Raw genomic sequence first — 17,194 nt, 5'->3', positions numbered from 1 at the left:
TGCACATTTGATGGTCACTGCACACTGAGTGGAGGATTTCAGAGAACTATCTAAAATGACTCCAAGATCTTTCTTGAGTGACAACCACTAATTTAGACCCCATCATTTTGTATGTATAATTGAGATGATGTTTCCCAATGTGCATTATTTTGCACTTATCAACATTGAATTTTGTGACATCTGTAAATGTTGCCACTTCACTATTTGTCCCCTTTTTCAGGTCATTTATGAATATGTTGACCAGCATAAGTTCTGATGCGGTTCAACAAGGACAAGTGCAGAGTCTTGCACTTAGGACGGAAGAATCCCATGCACTGCTACAGACTAGGGACCAAGTGACTAGGCAGCAGTTCTGCAGAAAAGGACCTAGGGGTCACAGTGGACGAGAAGCTGGATATGAGTCGACAGTGCCCTTGTTGCCAAGAAGGCTAATGGCATTTTGGACGTATAAGTAGGAGCATTGCCAGCAGATTGAGGGACATGATCGTTCCCCTCTATTCAGCACTGGTGAGGACTCATTTGGAGTTCTGTGTCCAGTTTTGGGCCCCACACTACAAGAAGGATGTGGAAAAATTGGAAAGAGTTCAGTGGAGGGCAACAAAAAAGATTAGGGGGCAGGAGCACATGAGTTATGAGGAGAGGCTGAGGGAACTGGGATTGTTTAGTCTGCAGAAGAGAAGAATGAGGGGGGGATTTGATAGCTGCTTTCAACTACCTGAAAGGGGGTTCCAAAGAGAATGGATCTAGACTGTTTTCAGTGGTAGCAGATGACAGAACAAGGAGTAATGGTCTCAAGTTGCAGTGGTGGAGGTTTAGGTTGGATATTAGGAAAAACTGTTTCACTAGGAGGGTGGTGAAGCACTAGAATGGGTTACCTAGGGAGGTTGTGAAATCTCCTTCCTTAGAGGTTTTTAAGGTCAGGCTTGACAAAGCCCTGGCTGGGATGATTTAGTTGGGTTTGGTTCTGCTTTGAGCAGGGGGTTGGACTAGAACCTCCTGAAGTCCCTTCCAACCCTGATATTCTATGTCCCAGTACAGATCCTTAGGGGATCTTCTATTTATCTTTCTCCATTCTGGAAACTGAACATTTATTACTACCCTTTGTTTCCTGTCTTTTAATGAGTTACTGATCCATGAGAGGACCTTCCCTCTTATCACGACTCCTTACTTTGTTTAAGAGCCTTTTGTGTGGGATCTTTCTGAAAGTCCACGTATACTACATCAACTGGATCACCCCTGTCCACGTGTGCTGACACCCTCAAAGAAATAGATTGGTGAGGCATGATTTCCCCTTTACAAAAGCCATCTTGACTCTTCCCCAAGATATTGTGTTCATCTATGTGTCTAATAATTCTGTTCCTTACTACCAGATTGCCTAGAACTGAAGTTAGACTTACTGGCCTGGAATTGCCAACATCATCTCAGCAGTCTTTTTTAAAAAATAGGCATTACATTAGCCCTCCTCTAATCAGCTAGTAGTACTAGTACAGAGGCTGATTTAACAATGTTTTCTGACTGCCATGACCTTCTGAGCCTCTGTCAACACCCGTGAATATTTGTCACTCCCAATACCATCCAGCATAACTAGTAATTCACACATGACAACATTTAAAACACAGGCACCGCAAGTTCAACCCCATAGTTTCTACTTAGGTACCTAAATAAGTATCCTATGAAGCTTTCTCTGACTAATAGAAGTTGTGGGTGCTCAAACCCGCTGAAAATCAGACCCGTTATTTAGATGCCTAAATGTGGATGTAGGAGTCTAACATGACATCCCCAATTTTGAAATTTTTGGCCTTTTTCATATTCAGACTTTTTAAATTGACAAAGTTCCCCAAATCCATGAATCTAAAGCAAATTAAGGCAGTGTCCTGGAACAGTACAGTATATCTCAAATCAAAATCATTTACCATCACAATAATAATTCATACCTAGTTCTTATAATCAACAGGTAGTTTTTCAATTGCTACTAATGCTATGATTTAAGTAGACAAGTGGGGTTCACTTATATACCCCAATGCAGTTCACCACCAACCTCGTAACATTAACTATTCTGCCAGTGCCCGATTTTCCACTAACCAATTTTACTGTTATGCCGTGGCTATTCCGGAATAGCCCCGCTGTGGACACACTATTCCAGAATAAAAGTCACTGTATTCCAGAATAATCTGTGCACTCACAAAGTCCACTAATAATTCCAGAATAAAGTGACTTTTAGTCTGGAATAGACTGCCCAAACTGGGAGGTATTCTGGTTAATTTCCCCATGTAAACAAGCCCTATGAGCTGATGCATATACATGTACCAGAAAGCAGTCTTCTTGGGCCCTAATCCGGCAACTGGTTCCTCTTAGGCAGATTTCTCCTTTGAAGCCTGAAAGCACAGATGCAGTTGCAAGACCTGGGCTTTGGTTTGCCTGTCATTATCTCAACAAGATGATCTTGTAAGAAGTCGATATAAAATTACATCACCAAACAAACAAAATATGGAACTTCCCCACAGAAATATGCAGAAAAAAAGCATGCAAAAATCTCTTACCTAACGGAACATCCTGATATATATTTAAACTAATTACTTCTTTTTCTTCATAATTAAGTCCAGTTTATGTCAACCTAATGTATTACCAAATGCACACACTGTCCCATTGCTACTCACCTGATCTTTCCCTTGGAAGCTCTGGCAGCACTTGTGCTCTGGCAAAAATAAAAGGAGCTTAAATATGTTTACCCCGAATAGAGCTCTTAAACAGGAAGAAAGTAATATGATAAGCACCAGGAAATATTTTTAGGAATCATTTATCACCTTTTTATGCTCCAATTACTAAATAATAAATATTATTTCCACAGATCTAGTATGTGGGGGAACATCGTAATTGGCAACCTCCAATAGCCAAATAGGGCCAGATTTTCAAGTGCTAAGTATCTACTAGGGCCAGATTTTCAGAAGAGATCAATTCAGTTTAGGCATCTAAATCGATCAATTCAGTTTAGGCATCCAAATTCTCAAAAATGCTCAGCTCCACTGAAAAACGTGGGAACTTCTGAGTGCTGAGCCTTTTTAAAAATCTGCTCAGTTCATTTAAGTGCCTTTTCTGAAAATTTGACCCTTAAATAAAAGCCTAATTTTCAAAGTTGCTGAGCACTCAGTAGTTCCCCACCAAAGTCCAGAGAGAAACTATTGCTTGTGGTTTGTATTTACAATTTTCAGAAATGCTCAGTGGCTCACAGCTCCCATTGACTTCAGCAGGAGCTGCTGGGTCTGCAGCACTTTTGAAAATCAGGACTCGTACTTATGCATTTCATACACACTTAGGAGCCACCATTTTAGAAAATGTTGACCTTAGTATCACATTTCAATTTCAACCTTTCCGAAAAACCTTCAGAATGTAGGGCACATTCTACCATTAAAATCAGGCCAGAAAGGTGAATGTGAGGCAAGATTTTCAACAGAACCTATGGCCTTGTCTACATGGGAAAGTATAACCTATGATGTGAATTTAAAACAACATTGTCATACCACTATAACCTCACGTCAACACTTATTATGATATAACAGTATTTTTTTTGGTTTTGTTTATGTTGCGTTGGAAAGGATTTTGTTAAATCAAGATAAGGCATTCCTATACCATAAGTAGTGTCGGCACAAGGGATTATATCTGTATAACTCTATTGACACAACTGGCAAAACTTTCTTAGGCCTGGTCTACACTAGGACTTTAATTCGAATTTAGCAGCGTTAATTCGAACTAACCGCTCAACCGTCCACACCAGGAAGCCATTTAATTCGAACTAGAGGGCTCTTTAGTTCGAATTTGGTACTCCACCCCGACAGGTGGAGTAACGCTAAATTCGACATGGCTAGCTCGAATTAGGCTAGGTGTGGATGCAAATCGAACTTAGTAGCTCCGGGAGCTATCCCACAGTGCACCACTCTGTTGACGCTCTGGGCAGCAGTCCGAGCTTCGATGCTCTGAGCAGCCACACAGGAAACGACCCGGGAAAATTTGAATTCATTTTCCTGTCTGGGCACTTTGAATCTGACGTCCTGGCTGGACATCGGGGCGAGCTCAGCAGCACCGGCAGCGATGCAGAGCTCTCCAGCAGAGGAGTTCATGTTATCTGTGAATAGAAAGAGGTCCCCAGCATGGACAGACCGGGAAGTCCTGGATCTGATCGGTGTGTGGGGCGAGGAGTCTGTGCTGTCGGAGCTGCGCTCCAGCAAGCGGAATGCAAAGACCTTCGAGAAGGTCTCCAAAGCAATGATAGAGAAAGGATACAGCCGGGATGCAATGCAGTGCCGCGTGAAAATCAAGGACCTGAGACAAGGCTACCAAAAAGTCAGAGCGGCAAACGGACGCTCCGGAGCCCAGCCCCAGACATGCCGCTTCTACGAGGCACTGCATGCCATTCTAGGTGGGTCTGCCACCACTGCCCCACCAGTGACCGTGGACTCAGCGGATGGCATAGTGAACCTGGACAGTTCCTCCTCGATGTTCGCCGATGGGGAAGATGCGGAAGGGTCTGTGGAGGACGGCGCAGGCGACAGCGAACACAAAACCGCTTTCCCTGACAGCCAGGATCTCTTCATCACCCTCACAGAGATCCCCTACCAACCCTCCCCGGCCGTTAATCCGGACTCTGAATCAGGGGAAGGATCAGGCGATAAGTGCTATAAACATGTAAACATTTATTTTTTATAAAACAGGTATAAAAAATAGAAATACTATATATAAAATTTTCAATGAAAAACTATATGAAAAGTAGGTCCACACATATAGGGATTGAACAATAATCCTCCAGGGACAATTCAAGAAAGGTCTCATTTAGGTCCTCGAAAAGCCTCCGCAGGAGGTTCCTGGGGAGAGGTGCCTTGTTGGGTGCTCCGTGGAAGCACACTCTTCCGCGCCAGGACATCCTTATGTAGATGGGAATCATTGCCTCCACAAGCATGGCCGCATATGGTCCTGGTCTCTGCAGGGCTTCCCTTAGCATCCGCTCTTTGTGACTCCGAGGGACCCGCATCAGGGTGATCTCGTTCATGAAATGCTGCATCTAATTAGGGCAATTAGTGTATTGTTACTGTTGTGAATGGTTGACTTTTACTTTGCATAACAATGACCCTCGCTTAACAGCCACGTGTTGTAGGCCACATAGGAAAAGCATACATTGATCTTTCCCGTGCACTGGCGGGAGTGGCTGGAAAAGGGTCAGAGTATATGATTTCCAGATTGCCTTTAGCGGGAGGGCACAGCTATCCATTAACTTATAAGCAGAATGTACTGTAAGGCTTACCAGGACTGTCTGCTAGACGGATTCAGCTGTCTCTCCCCACTTGTCCGCTCTCCTGTGCAATGCCGCAGCCAATGAGAGCGTATTTCGAAATCTCGAACTTGGCCCGAGATCTCGTGATACTTGTTGCCCTGTATGGTCTTGTTCAGAGAAACTGACTAGACTGTGTTCACTGTTCGCAAACATGTATCTGTTCAAGGAAATCAGTTACTTTTCCCATCACACAGCTTCGGCTCTTTCCCGGACTGCCCCGGCATCCCCCTCACAGAGACTGGCGCAGATTAGGCGGCGAAAGAAAAAGACTCGGGACGAGATGTTCGCGGAACTGATGGCCTGCTCCAGAGCCGAGGCGGCAGAGCAGACACAGTGGAGGGAGACCCTATGTCAACAGCATCGCACACACATCGAACGGGAGGATAGGTGATGGCAGGAAGACCAGCAGGCGACTCAAACGCTGCTTGGGCTAATGAGGGAGCAAACGGACACGCTCCGGCGCCTTGTTGATGTTATGCAGGACCGCAGGCAGGAGGACAGAGCCCCCCTGCAGTATATCTGCAACCACCCTCCCCCGCCAAGAAGTCCTGCCCCCCCCCTCACCCAAAAGTACAAGACGGAGGGGCGGTAGGGGCCGTGCGAACTGTCACTGCACCACTGCATAGCGCTAATGTACCACACACCTCTCACGCTATACATTTGTAGAAGTGCTTCCCTTACAGGCTCACCCAGTCCCAAATCCAAGTTTCATCCCCCCACTGTGTATTAGATTATTAAAAGCTGTTTGCTGTTATTCACTGTTTCGGTCACGTCTTTTGTGTCAGAGGATTTTTTTTGTATGGGGGGGGAGGGGATTTATAATTGCACGATATAGCCTACATTACCAGGGTACAGACTTGGGGGCATGATCAACTGCAGGGCACACACACACTGCAGTCAGTAGGCACCAGGGTCACTCTGTGTGGTGTATGCTGGCCCGTGTCATTCTGTGATGTGTATGCTTGTGCAGGGTCCTAGCGCCTGCCACCCCCTTAATGTTAAGGCACGCTGCCCTTACCATGCACTTCCACCGTAGCAACGAGCCTCTCCGCTGCCCTGAGCCCCAACAAGAGCCCTCATCCACGGACAGATACTCACCCTTCCCCCACACCCCTCACCCCTTCCTACGCCCAAACCCGCAGCCCACTGCCGTCATCCAAACCCCTATCCAAAGAAGGCACCACTCGCCCCTTCCTGCAAACCCACCCCTTCCTGCAATCCCTCCCCTTCATGCACAACCACTTGCAACCGTCCCCCACCCCAGAGACCTATGTAGGAGCAGGAGGATGTCATTCCTCTATGGAACAAGCGGTCTGTACATCAGTGCACTCCGTGCCCAGCACAGTATGCGTCCATGTTTCAGCAACTGAACAGAAATGCAAAGTAAAACAAAGATTTATTAATAATGAGTGTAACAATTAATTTGATTTAAAACGTGCTTTGGAAGTGGGGGAAACTTGGAGAACGGGGTATGTAACCGCAGATCAAAATCGACACATACAGACACAGGCCCAGGGTCAGTTTCTCTTGAAAGCAAGTGGAGAGTCATAGGTTACCCTGCTCTCCGAGGAAACTAGCTTTCAAAGCCTCCCGGATACACAGCGCTTCCCGCTGGGATATTCTCTCGGCACGGGTGTCTGGCTGAGCGTAAACTGCAGCCAGGCGATTTGCCTCAACCTCCCATCCGGACAAAAAGGTCTCGCCCTTGCTCTCACAGAGATTGTGGAGCACACAGCAAGCAGCAATAACTACGGGGATATTCTTTTCGCTGATGTCCGAGCGAGTCAGTAAGCTCCGCCATCTCCCCTTGAGACGTCCGAAAGCACACTCCACCACCATTCTGCACTTGCTCAGCCGGTAGTTGAAGAGTTCCTTCTCTCTGTCCAAGGCGCCTGTATAGGGCTTCATGAGCCAGGGCATTAGCGGGTAGGCTGGGTCCCCGAGGATCACTGTAGGCATCTGCACATCCCCAACCGTTACTTTGTGGTCCGGGAAGAAAGTACCTGCCTGGAGGCGTCTAAACAGACCAGAGTTCCTGAACACACGCGCGTCATGAACCTTGCCCACCCACCCAACGAAGATGTTGGTAAAACGTCCCCTATGGTCTACCAGTGCTTGCAGCACCATAGAAAAGTAGCCCTTTCGGTTAATGTACTCGCTGGCCTGGTGGGCTGGTGCCAGGATAGGGATGTGAGTCCCATCTATAGCCCCACCGCAGTTTGGGAATCCCATCGCGGCGAAGCCATCTATGATGTCCTGGACGTTTCCCAGAGTCACTACCTTTGAGAGAAGTTGCTCAACGATTGCGTGGGCTACTTCAATTACAGCAACCCCCACGGTAGATTTGCCGACGCCAAAGTGGTTCGCTACTGACCGGTAGCTGTCTGGCGTGGCAAGTTTCCAGAGGGCTATGGCCACTCGCTTCTGCACACTCAGGGCTGCTCGCATCCGGGTGTCCTGGCGCTTCAGGGCAGGGGACAGCAAGTCACAGAGTTCAAGGAAAGTGCCCTTACGCATCCTGAAGTTTCGCAGCCACTGTGATTCATCCCAGACCTGCAGCACTATGCGGTCCCACCAGTCCGTGCTTGTTTCCCGGGCCCAGAAACGCCGTTCCACACCATGAACTTGACCCATTGCCACCATGATCTCCACGGCGCGGCGTACCCTGCTTTGTGAGAGGTCTGCGCCACTCTGTGAATTCCTGTCCTCACCGCGCTGCCGGAGCCTCCTCGCACGATTTCTCAGCAGCTGACTGTGGAAGAGGTGGACGATAAGGTGCGAGGAGTTGACAACGGCCATAAGTGCAGCGATGATCGCAGCGGGCTCCATGCTCGCAGTGCTGTGGCGTACGCGCTGTAACTGACAAGAGAAGGGCGCGAACAGATTTCCCGCCGGAGCTTTCAGGGAGGGAGGGCGTGATTGACGGTTCAATGATGACAGTTACCCAAAACCATCCTCGACACATTTTTCCCCCCAGCAGGCATTGGGGGCTCTACCCAGCATTCCAATGGGCAGCGGGGACTGCGGGAACTGTGGGATAGCTTCCCACAGTGCACCGCTTCCAAAGTCGACGCCAGCCCCGTTACTGTGGACTCAGAAATTCGAATTAGTGTATTTACTGTGGATACACAAATTCGACTTCATAAGGTCGAATCCACAAATTCGACTTAAGTAGATTCGAAATAGTCTTGTAGTGTAGACAAGGCCTTAGGTAGACAAGAGATTAAGGGTATGTCTAAACCACAAATTAAGGTGTGATTGTAACACAGGTAGGCGTACAGTGCTAGTTTTAATCTAGTTTGTGCAGGTAACAACAGCAGTGAAAATGCGGTGGTACAAGCCCTCCAGGGACTCTAGTTGCTTATGTACTTGAGTTGCTGACCTGCTCCGGGGTCCTTGCTGTCATATCTTCACTGATGTTGTTACCTGAAGGTAGTGGCAGGTATACCTGCTCATGTTGCAATTATACCTTTATTTGTGGTGTAGACCAACCCGTAGAAGCAAAAGTCCCTGTGAAAGTCAATGGAAGCAGTACTTCTAAATCTTTTAGGTGCTTTTGAAAACCTCCTTCTTAATAAATAGCTCCATGGGAAATTAGAGTCACTTCTAATGGAAGCAAAAAGGTTTCAAGTTCCAGTATTCTCAGTGGTTACTTTTCAAAGCTGATAATCAAATTATCCATAATGCAAAAAGGAGAAGAAAAGCCTTTTGAGAGGATTAACTGACAAAGAATTTTTTTAAGGTTTGTGTGGCAAACAAATGAGAAAGTAGGTTGGAAAATTGCAGGTGTTATGTTTCAGACCTGTTTCACAGTTCTAGTATTACAAATCCCAAATCCCATAGTAATTGACACATCTCTAACCTGCTTTAGTGGCCACTGGTTCTTCAAGGTTGAGATTTAGTCACACAAAAGTTATGAAATTCAGAGTTATGGTTCCCACGGAGACATGTACAAATTAAGTACTTTGATGAATCGTGGTCTAGGTGTATATGCAGCAAAGAATCCTGTGGCACCTTATAGACTAACAGAGTTTTGGAGCATGAGCTTTCGTGGGTGAATACCCACTTCGTTGGATGCAAGTAGTGGAAATTTCCAGGGGCAGGTATATATATGCAAGAAAGAAGCAAGCTAGAGATAACGAGGTTAGTTCAATCAGGGAGGATGAGGTCCTGTTCTAGCAGTTAAGGTGTGAAAACCAAGGGAGGAGAAACTGGTTTTGTAGTTGGCAAGCCATTCACAGTCTTTGTTTAATCCTGAGCTGATGTGTCAAATTTGCAGATGAACTGAAGCTCAGCAGTTTGTCTTTGGAGTCTGGTCCTGAAGTTTTTTTTGCTGCAGGATGGCCATCTTAAGATCTGCTATTGTGTGGCCAGGGAGATTGAAGTGTTCTCCTACAGGTTTTTGTATATTGCCATTCCTAATATCTGATTTGTGTCTATATATCCTTTTTCGTAGAGACTGTCCAGTTTGACCGATGTACATAGCAGAGGGGCATTGCTGGCATATGATGGCGTATATTACATTGGTGGACGTGCAGGTGAATCAACCGGTGATGGTGTGGCTGATCTGGTTAGGTCCTGTGATGGTGTCGCTGGTGTAGATATGTGGGCAGAGTTGGCATCGAGGTTTGTTGCATGGATTGGTTCCTGAGCTAGAGTTACTATGGTGCGGTGTGCAGTTACTGGTGAGAATATGCTTCAGGTTGGCAGGTTGTCTGTGGGCGAGGACTGGCCTGCCACCCAAGGCCTGTGAAAGTGTGGGATCATTGTCCAGGATGGGTTGTAGATCCCTGATGATGCGTTGGAGAGGTTTTAGCTGGGGACAGTATGTGATGGCGAGTGGAATCCTGTTGGTTTCTTTCTTGGATTTGTCTTGCAGTAGGAGGCTTCTGGGTACACGTCTGGCTCTGTTGATCTGTTTCCTTATTTCCTCGTGCGGGTATTGTAGTTTTGAGAATGCTTGGTGGAGATTTTGTAGGTGTTGGTCTCTGTCTGAGGGGTTAGAGCAGATGCCTCAGTGCTTGGCTGTAGACAATGGATCGTGTGGTGTGCCCGGGATGGAAGCTGGAAGCATGAAGGTAGGCATAGCGGTCAGTAGGTTTTCGGTATAGGGTGGTGGTAATGTGACCATCACTTATTTGCACCGTGGTGTCTAGGTGTATATGACAGTTCTATTTTATTTCCAAATCGTTTTTGAGCCATCCATAGCCAAGAAGATTCTGAACAGGAAAACAATGTTTCTTCATGTTGGGATCACTCCAAACAACTGCAGTTTTCCGTTAATTCTTCTGAAAAAAAGCAACTTCTGAACTGAAGGCTCCATTAGGAATCAAAGCCCAAAAAGCTCATTTTATTTGGGAAAATGATCAGACTGATAAAAGAAGAGGTCTATAATTTAAATCCCAATTCATAACTGTGAAAGCTATAGCCCTCCCCCCACCTTTTCATAGTTTTGCAAACGGCCAGTAGGTGGAGGCAGAAGCCTCCACAAGGCCTCACGTACTGTACCTTGACCCTTGTAACTAATTTTTTCTGCTTGCAGTCAGAGACAGAAAAGATTCCGCTTCAAGCCAGTCTTTCTTGAACAGATAACGGTATTACGGGGCTTGACACCCACCAATGAAGTGTTAACACGGCATGGTCTTTGTCTGAAAGTGTATAAAAAGCTTGTGAAACTTGTGTGCAGTAGAGTTTTCTGTATTTACTATAGAGCTCTCCTTTCTTCTGCAGAATAAAGCATTTTTCCTTATCCCTGTCAGGCTGTTATTGGCTCTCAGCTAGGCAGACCCGATATTTCGGTAACAGTTTTTGGCGACTCCAGACGGGACTCTCCTAGCTCGGACATTGGACTCCGGACGGCTGCGGTGAACTGGGAACGGCGCCAACGGGGTGTTTGGCCCCTCTTTCTCTGCTTCACCGCGGCCCCTGGGGTTCGTGTTCCGATAAGGGGAGCCCTAATAGGATAAGGAAACACTATCTGGTTTTGGTGCACTATCTGGTTTTGTTCTGTTCTGTTTAACCGGTTACTGTTGTTTTTCTGCTCTGTTCATTTGGGCGTTAGGTGTGTGGGCGGAACTGAACTTCTCGTTCGTAATTCCCCAGAGTGGAAGCCATGTGTGCGATGAAGCTCTGAGGTTGTATTGAGATCCTTCTGTCCCGCCCCCTGTAACGGACAGTGTAATAGAAGTAGGAAAACCTGGATTAGACTGTAATTCCCACTGATCTCTGAGTAATTCTCTTTTCAGGTTGAGTGTCAGCAGACAGATGGGTGGGTCTCTGGCAAAACCCTCTAAGGATAGCCCTTTAGATTATATGTTAAGTAAATGGCCTTTACCAGGTGTTCATAAAGGTATATCAAGGAAGCGCTTTGTACAACTTTGCACCCAGGACTGGCCAACCCTGAGGACTGCATGGCCCGAATTTGGCTCCTTTGATATTCTGACTTATTTAACTCCTTTGCGCCTGATATTAGAGAATCAAGCGCCTGGTCAAATGGACTATTGGTTTTTGTGGGACGATGAGGCTCATCGTCGTTTACAGAAGATAAAAATCCAGGCCCCTCTATTCCCGAAAGCTTCTGCCCCAAGTGAAGCTGATTGTTGGGAAGATACCCCCCCAATGTATTGTCCTAGACCACGACCACCCTCGGCAGCAATATCACAGGCTGTGACAGATCAGGTTTCTTTGTCTACGGGGCCCAAGACAGTGATCCCCCCACTGAAGACTGAGGCAACCACAATTCAAGTTAATGAATCCACTAGTGGAGCGACGGGTAGTGGGTACACTTCTGTTCTGTCTACTGCCATTAGTCCATCTCGTACGAGACAGGGAGTAATCTATGGGGAGGATGCAGTTAAAATCCAGGTCCTAAAATTCGGACCATCCCGGTATCCACTACAGATGGAGAGGTTGTAGACCATTATGTACATGTCCCTTTTACTACAGCAGATCTTATGAACTGGCAAAATACTACACCTCGCCTCAGAGACGACCCAGACGTCGTTCACAGGCGATTCCGTGCTATTTTTCAGTCTCATAATCCTGATTGGCAAGACGTGGGCCAACGTTTAGATTGCCTACTGTGCACGGAGGAGAAAGAGCGGGTCCTAAGGGGGGCCCGGGAGGCAGCGGAGGCTGCTGGTGACGGACGTGATTTGATAGCTCTCACTAACCCGACCCAATGGAATCCGAATAATTCAACCCACCAGGCGAACTTAAGGAAATTTTTAACCCATGTTTTGACAGGTATAAAACAAGCAGGAGAAAGAACTCTAGATTGGTCAAAAGTCCATAATACTGTGCAAGGGAAAGAAGAACACCCTTCTGACTTTTATGAGAGACTTTGTAAAGCATTTTGTACTTTTACTAATATAGACCCCAAGGCTGCGGACATACAGTCCACAGTCAGGCTTATTTTTATTTCTCAGTCAGCTCTGGACATTAAGAAGTGGTTGCAGAAGCTCGAAGGTGCTGAGGGAAAGTCCCTGGAGGAACTGGTAAGCGTAGCCACCCGTGTGTATCACACAAGAGATAAAATTCAAGAGACCAAACAGGTGAGAATGCTAGCAGCCCTTGTGAATGCGGGGAGCGAAAGACAAGGAGGGAGGTGGGGAACCCCCAAGTGGCAACCGAAGGCAGATCGTGGTGGGGCCCCAAGCCGTGCAAATGATGTATACCATTACTGTAAGCAACTTGGTCACTGGAGGAGAGAGTCCCCAAACTGACGTACCGGACAACAGCCCCGACCTCGTTATCAGATGGAAGTAGAACGAACAGACGCTGTCACTAATGCGGAATGACGGCGACCTGGGGGCCCACTTGTTACTTACTCAAATGACTTTACCACTTATGTTTGTTCCTCCACAGACCCCCAGGTCTGTTTAACTCTGGGAGGAACTGCTTATTCTTGTCTTTTGGACTCGGGGGCTGCCCTTTCCACTGTTATTGCCAAGCCAAAGGAAGGAAACCTCACAGATAAAAGCATTCCGGTAATGGGTATAGGCGGAAAGCCATTTGAGTGTTCTGTATTGCAGGAGGCTGCTGTAGAAATCTCTGGTGTCTCAGCCTCCCATGCATTTTCGTTAGCTCCTGACAGCCCAGTTACTCTTCTAGGCAGAGACTTGCTGTGTAAATTACGTGCTCAGATTTTCTTTTCAGCTGATAAAATCATTCTCAGGTTGCCTCAAAATCAACTCCCCCAGCTATGTGCCGCATTAAGCCAGGCTACCGAGGACCCGATCCTGCCTGCGAGCCCGATGAACCTGCCTGAACGACTCAGACGAGAGGTACACGCCTCCCTCTGGGGCACTTCCAAAACAAACCTTGGCACTCTCCGGACGGAGCCTGTGCGAATAACCCTGAAGCCAGACAATATCCCATCCTCCAAAAAGCTCTGCTGGGCCTCCGGGATCTTATCAACACATTCCTACGGTTGGGAGTGCTTATTCGTACTTCATCCCCTTTCAACACCCCCATTCTGCCTGTTAGAAAACCTGACCTGGATCCAGAAGGAAAACCGGTATACCGATTTGTGCAGGACTTGCGTGCAGTGAATAGAGTTGTTCAGGCTAGACACAATGTGATACCTAATCCTCACACAATTCTGACTGCCATTCCAGCAGGTACTGCTTGTTATTCAGTAATAGATCTGTGTAATGCCTTTTTTAGTATTCCTCTAGATCAGGGGCCGGCAACCGGTAGCTCGCGGCTCGCCAGGGTAAGCACTCTGGCGGGCCGGCCCGGTTTGTTTATCTGCCGCGTCGGCAAGTTCGGCCGATCGCGGCTCCCACTGGCCGCGGTTCGCGGTCCCAGGCCAATGCGGGAGGCAGGAAGCCGCAGCCAGAACATCCCTCAGCTCGCGCCACTTCCTGCCTCCCGCATTGGCCTGGGACCGCGAACCGTGGCCAGTGGGAGCCGCGATCGGCCGAACTTGCCGACGCGGCAGATAAACAAACCGGGCCGGCCCGCCAGGGTGCTTACCCTGGTGAGCCGCGAGCCACCGGTTGCTGACCCCTGCTCTAGATCAAGACAGCTGGGATATCTTCGCATTTACATGGATGGACCCAGAGACCGGGAGAGCAGAATAACTGACCTGGACTTGGCTACCACAGGGATATGTTCGAGTGCGAGAGCGTACCACTTGGATTCATTACACCCGAGTCAAGCTAGCCCCTAGGCCGGGGCCAGAAGCAGACGACTTCGGACCCCTTGGGAGCCCCGCCAGCTCTTCCCACCGTGACCCGGGAGAGCCTGAAGCAGACGATACCTGGAAGGCTGAGCCTCTCGAGGGACTAAAGCTCCTGTTCGGACGGAATAAGCCCTGAGACTTTTACTGACTATGGATTTCTGGGTGGTGAGACACTGGTTGCTTGCTTTTAGTTTGCCCTTTGTACATGCCAACCCCCACCCAGCGGTTGAATCCTTGCAGCGATTGGTCCAGAAGTGGCTTTGCATAATAGCCGTGTGTTAGATGCTATGAATGCTGAAATGGGGGGGGCTTGTGCTCGCATTGGGGAAATATGTTGCTTTTATGTTAATCACTCTGGCTTAATTGAAAGGGATTTATAAGCTATTAAGAATGCTGCTGTTGTATTTCATGCTGTATCTCTTGATCACACCTTTAGTTTTGAGGACCTCCTCCCAGACCTTGGGTCTTGGTTCACTGATCTTTTCCGTACAATTGTTAAATGGATTGTTTTCTGTCTAGTCTTCCTATATGTTAGTTGGATAATGATTCAATGTGCAAAATGTCTGTGTAATACTGTAACCAAAAGCTCTGCTGTCTGTCAGACAACCCAATACCTATCTCTTCAGCTTGATCGTAAGTTACGTAACGGGCCTGACAATCTGAGCTGGGGGGGGCCCGGGAAACCTCACCCGGCCCCGACACGGAAAGGATTGACAGATTGATAGCTCAGATTGTAAGGCCCGAATGGGGGAACTGTGAAAGCTATAGCCCTTCCCCTGCCTTTTCATAGTTTTGCAAATGGCCAGTAGGTGGAGGCAGAAGCCTCCACAAGGCCTCACGTACTGTACCTTCAAAAAAAGAACAGGAGTACTTGTGGCACCTTAAAGACTAACAAATTTATTTTAGCATGAGCTTTCGTGAGCTGCAGCTCACTTCTTCGGATGCATAGAATGGAACACACAGACAGGGGATATTTATACATACAGAGAACATGAAAAGGTGGAAGTATGCATACCAACAGGCAGAGTCTAATCAATTGAGATGAGCTATCGTCAGCAGGAGGAAAAAAAACTTTTTGAAGTGATAATTAAGATGGCCCATAGAAGGTGTGAGGAGAACTTAACACAGGGAAATAGATTCAATTGGTGTAATGACCCAACCATTCCCAGTCTCTGTTTAGGCCACAGTTAATAGTATCTAGTTTGCATATTAATTCGAGTTCAGCAGTTTCTCTTTGGAGTCTGTTTTTGAAGTTTTTTTGTTGCAAAATTGCCACCTTCAAGTCTGTCACTGAGTGGTTAGAGAGGTTGAAGTGTTCTCCCACTGGTTTTTGAATGTTATGATTCCTGATGTCAGATTTGTGTCCATTTATTCTTTTGCGTAGAGACTGTCCGGTTTGGCCAATGTACATGGCAGAGGGCCATTGCTGGCACATGATGGCATATATCACGTTGGTAGATGTGCAGGTGTACGAGCCCCTGATGGCGTGTCTGATGTGATTAGGTCCTATGATGGTGTCACTTGAATGGATATGTGGACAGAGCTGGCATCGGGCTTTGTTGCAAGGATAGGTTCCTGGGTTAGTGTTTATGTTGTATGGTGTGCGGTTGCTGGTGAGTATTTGCTTCAGGTTGGGAGGCTGTCTATAAGCGAGGACTGGCCTGTCTCCCAAGATCTGTGAGAGTGAGGGATCATCTTTAAGGATAGGTTGTAAATCTTTGATGATGCGCTGGAGAGGTTTTAGTTGGGGGCTGTAGGTGATGGCTAGTGGCGTTCTGTTATTTTCTTTTTTAGGCCTGTCCTGTAGTAGGTGGCTTCTGGGTACTCTTCTGGCTCTGTCAATCTGTTTTTTCACTTCAGCAGGTGGGTATTGTAGGTTTAAGAATGCTTGATAGAGATCTTGTAGGTGTTTATCTCTGTCTGAGGGATTGGAGCAAATACGGTTGTATCTTAGAGCTTGGCTGTAGACAATGGATCGTGTGGTGTGTCCAGGATGGAAGCTGGAGGCATGTAAGTAAGTATAGCGGTCAGTGGGTTTCCGGTATAGGGTGTACTGTACCTTGACCCTTGTAACTAATTTTTTCTGCTTGCAGTCAGAGACAGAAAAGATTCCGCTTCAAGCCAGTCTTTCTTGAACAGATAACGGTATTACGGGGCTTGACACCCACCAATGAAGTGTTAACACAGCATGGTCTTTGTCTGAAAGTGTATAAAAAGCTTGTGAAACTTGTGTGCAGTAGAGTTTTCTGTATTTACTACAGAGCTCTCCTTTCTTCTGCAGAATAAAGCATTTTTCCTTATCCCTGTCAGGCTGTTATTGGCTCTCAGCTAGGCAGACCCGATATTTCGGTAACATTCCTAACTAGGGATGCTAGTTACAGTGCAATCATGCAGACGTAACATCAAATTGAAATATCTGCAGTGGCACAAGTGTAACTGTTCAGTAAAGCAAGGCTTATGCTTTTATTATGGCAGAAGTAGTATCCACTGGAAATTTGTCCCAACTGGAGCAATTAATGGCCAGCCAATGATGTATCTGAACTGGTACAAACTCATAGTGTAGACAAGGAAAGTTGTGATTTGTATTGACCAAGCTTTGCTTGGTTTACGGCATGAGGCCTCATTTGAGCACTATGTTCCAAATTTTACTAGAATGTGGTGTAGCAACACAGTTTTGTGTGTGA

The sequence above is a fragment of the Mauremys mutica genome, chromosome 5 (assembly GCF_020497125.1).
Source record: "Mauremys mutica isolate MM-2020 ecotype Southern chromosome 5, ASM2049712v1, whole genome shotgun sequence".
Taxonomy (NCBI): Eukaryota; Metazoa; Chordata; order Testudines; family Geoemydidae; genus Mauremys; species Mauremys mutica.
This window is presented reverse-complemented; position numbering follows the sequence as displayed.